Source organism: Micropterus dolomieu, unplaced genomic scaffold (genome assembly GCF_021292245.1).
Source record: "Micropterus dolomieu isolate WLL.071019.BEF.003 ecotype Adirondacks unplaced genomic scaffold, ASM2129224v1 contig_12333, whole genome shotgun sequence".
In the NCBI taxonomy this organism is placed as follows: Eukaryota; Metazoa; Chordata; class Actinopteri; order Centrarchiformes; family Centrarchidae; genus Micropterus; species Micropterus dolomieu.
In genome coordinates, this window is record NW_025741319.1 from 2,430 (window position 1) to 6,281 (window position 3,852).

General features: G+C 43.1%; 1 long non-coding RNA gene across 1 annotated transcript; it reads left to right on the forward strand.

Annotated features, from left to right (window-relative positions):
* The first annotated feature begins 582 nt into the window (after window positions 1-582).
* LOC123966040 lies at window positions 583-3,103 on the forward strand. Its single transcript, XR_006823849.1, has 2 exons — window positions 583-1,604; window positions 2,365-3,103. It is a non-coding gene; the product is annotated as an uncharacterized LOC123966040 (long non-coding RNA).
* Window positions 3,104-3,852: the final 749 nt, after the last annotated feature.

Here is a 3,852-nt window from a genome sequence, read left to right on the forward strand (position 1 = left end):
CCCCCGAGGCTGGGCTCCCCGCTTCTAAACACACCATCAGCAACTGGATTGTTCAGGGAACGAGACACTGCGTCGGTCCGCCACACCTCATCCTGCCTAGAGTGCCTTGCTTCATAGAAAAGGGCTAATGTGTCCTGTGTGCCGGCATGCTTATATACGCCTCCGGTTACACCATCACACACTACCGTTCTAGCAACACCAATAGGATTGGAGTAGTTTCATTCATAGTTCAGCCCTGCCACGCCCAGAGGCGTTCCCATAGTGTCGTCACCGATGCAGTGTCTCGTTCTCCTTCTCAGGGAACAAGGGTTACATACGTAACCCGAGACGTTCTACCAGGAGCTGAATTACCACAGAGGTGAGCCGGAGTAGTGGCTTAATTGAATATTGACAACATATTTCTGTGGTTTTTCCATGGTTTGAATTTGGTTGTGGCTCCATGGGGCTTTATAGAACCATGATAGAGAAAGATCAAGAGTGAATTTGTGCATTATACTTTGTCAATTAGAGCAAGCCAGCCTTCTCTGTTTGAGAACTGCGCTGTTTTTTAAAAAAATCTCCCACTAGAGGGCTGCACCAGCCTATAACCAGCCTAGTTAAAATGAACGAAATGACACAAAAAAAGATTAGTTCATTTTAATGAACGAGATTTGGTGACTCAAGTCTTTCAAAAGAGTGACTTTTCCCATCACTATTATTCTGCTGGTGTCAGAGTAATTTTCTTGCAGTACACTTATTTTCCATCCATTAAAAATGCCTGCTGTCTTTATTGCTGGGTAATGAGAGCTGAACACATTCAGCCAGGCATATGGTTCATCAGTCCAGAAGATTAAATTGCAGGATCTTCCATCTTTGTAGTGGTCCAGGAACAGGATTTCTGGTCTTTCTCGAAGTATTGTTTGTTTATATTTTCCCCTTGCAGTTTTGCTTTTGATAGCTGGGGGATATTCAATGGTTTCAGAGTGTGTAGACATCATGAAACAGTTGTTGATCTTCAAGCTTCTGTGTTCTGAGTTTAAAACAGCACTACTGCTGTTATTAATGTTGTTGCTAGGTAACCACAGTCCAGTGTTAGCTTGTTAGCTATTAGCTTGAGTATTTCACTTGTTTTATAGTAATGAATGCAAAAACTTACTTCAGTGTCCAGTAGTTTGCTGTTACTTGCTTGAGTCCCTCTATCCTCTTCTTCGTTTGTTTTTGTTCTCTCTGTGTTTGTTTCCCTTCAGTTTGATGCTCTGTTTCTGAGCTCCTTCTTCAAACTGTATCTCTTTTCCTTCTGTCTCTTTATTTATCGTTCTTTTTCCACTTTTTTCTCCTCTGGTGTATTGTAGTTACTTCTTTTGCATCTTCCTCCTAAAAAGTTGGTGTTCATATAATTTTTGGACCGAAAACAAGCGTTTTGTTTAGCAGCAAGCCTTAAACATGACTTCTCACCAACAACAACAACAACTCCCGCCTAGCTTGACGTGACCGACCGAGTTAGCTCAAGCTAAGGAGCTAATGATATATGAGGTAGCTTCTAAACCCCCGGCACTGTACGGTGGAGTTTGGAACCTGTGGCGGTTTTGTTACCAGTTTACGGTCATTACCAGCTTACAGCCAAGGTAAGATACCGGAAAATATTAAAATAACTCACATATCTGTTATTGACATTATACTTCACAAGGTTTTAAATGCTTTTTAATATATAGGCTAAATGTGGCAACGTTATTTTGCAACACTAAAGTTAGATTTAGTTGAGACCAATGTTGATAGTTAACTATGAATCAGTTATTAATTACGTTAACGTTTCAAACAAATCAATTAACCCTTTTACCTACCATTGGTTACGATTCGTCACCTGATTATGTTACTTGTAATAAACGTAATAAGCCAGCGGTAGAGTCCTTACTTACATGATGGAAGCTGTATAACTTGTAAAACGTTAGCCATGGCTGTTATCACATTAATTAATTCCCCACACCGCTATTTTGAGTACCGTTGGTGCTGTCGGCAGGGCTGTGAGAGATTATTGTCTGGAATAGGACACTTGAGGGAGAAAGGTACTTTTTATTTTAGTCACAAGATTTTAGTGATCAGTTCTAGTTTAGGATATGATGCCTCCACATCTGCTACTCAAAGTTTAAACTGTACGTAATTCTAAAATTATTTATACATTTTGAGATACTGGAGTTTTATTTCCATGAGCTATAAACCGTTATCCTCAAGATGAAAACAACAAAAGGGCTTGAAATGCTTCACTTTGTGAAAGAAATTACCTTAGAAAATTAACACTCCACAATATTCTATTTTTTAAAGACTCATCTGTGTTCTTTACTTTATATTTTTCATCACCTGAAGATTTATTACACATTTTCCTGCCAGAGTCACACTGGATCAGATGTCCCACCTGGTACCCAGAGAGCTGCAGAGACCCGGGAAGCCTCCACATTGTGCTTCTGACTGAAGTGGAAAGGCGTTCTCTCCTGTTTACTTTGTGTTTTAAATATTGTCCATATTTCAGTTAAAGGTCCATTTAAAAAAAAGATATGGTTCACATTACAATAAATTCCATATATATTAGCACTCCCTGTCTTTACTACTTACTGAAAATGTCATGGGTTGGTCTCTCTCCCCTCTTTTCCTCTTGTTCTCAGTTTCCCTGCCCCTGTTGTTTCTGTCAGTCATGTGTGTCTTGTCCCATGTCTGTGTGTGATTGGGCGTGTCCGAGCCTGGCCTCTCTCCACCTGCAGCACTCCGCACCTGGGACTCATCAACGCCTGCAGTCTTAAGCTCTGGTTCAGTCTCCACTCGTCGCCAGTTTGTCCGTTTACCTACAGTGGTATATCGCTCTGGCCAATTTCCTAGTTTGCCTAAATACCTTTTTGTGACTTTGCCTAACCTCTTGTTTCCCGTCTGCCACAGTTCCACCCTGGTGTGGAGTCGCTGCCAGCCTGCCTGTATTCTGGATCACCAGTCCGTTGTTCACTGCCTGCCAGTCTGCCTGCCCGTCTTGACACCGTGCGATCGGATCCCCCCGAGACTGGAAACTCTCCGCCAGCCCCCCGAACTCCTTTGCGATCTCTGAGCTCTTTAAATAAAGTCCTGCCTGTGTGCCTGCCTACTTCCGCTCACGAGTCCTTTCTGTGATCCCTAACAGAAAAGCTAATACACTGCTCAAAAAAATAAAGAGAACACTAAAATAACACATCCTAGATCTGAATGAATGAACACCAATGAATTAAATACTCCTTTCTTTACATAGTTGAATGTGCTGACAACAAAATCATACAAAAATTATCAATGGAAATCAAATTTATCAACCCATGGAGGTCTGGATTTGGAGTCACACTCAAAATCAAAGTGGAAAACCACACTACAGGCCGATCCAACTTTGATGTAATGTCCTTAAAACAAGTCAAACTGAGGCTCAGTAGTGTGTGTGGCCTCCACGTGCCTGTATGACCTCCCTACAACGCCTGGGCTCCTGATGAGGTGGCGGATGGTCTCCTGAGGGATCTCCTCCCAGACCTGGACTAAAGCATCCGCCAACTCCTGGACAGTCTGTGGTGCAACGTGGCGTTGGTGGATGGAGCGAGACATGATGTCCCAGATTTGCTCAATTGGATTCAGGTCTGGGGAACAGGCAAGCCAGTCCATAGCATCAATGCCTTCCTCTTGCAGGAAATGCTGACACACTCCAGCCACATGAGGTCTAGCATTGTCTTGCATTAGGAACCCAGGGCCAACCGCACCAGCATATGGTCTCACAAGGGGTCTGAGGATCTCATCTCGGTACCTAATGGCAGTCAGGCTACCTCTGGCGAGCACATGGAGGGCTGTGCGGCCCCCCAAAGAAATGCCACCCCACAC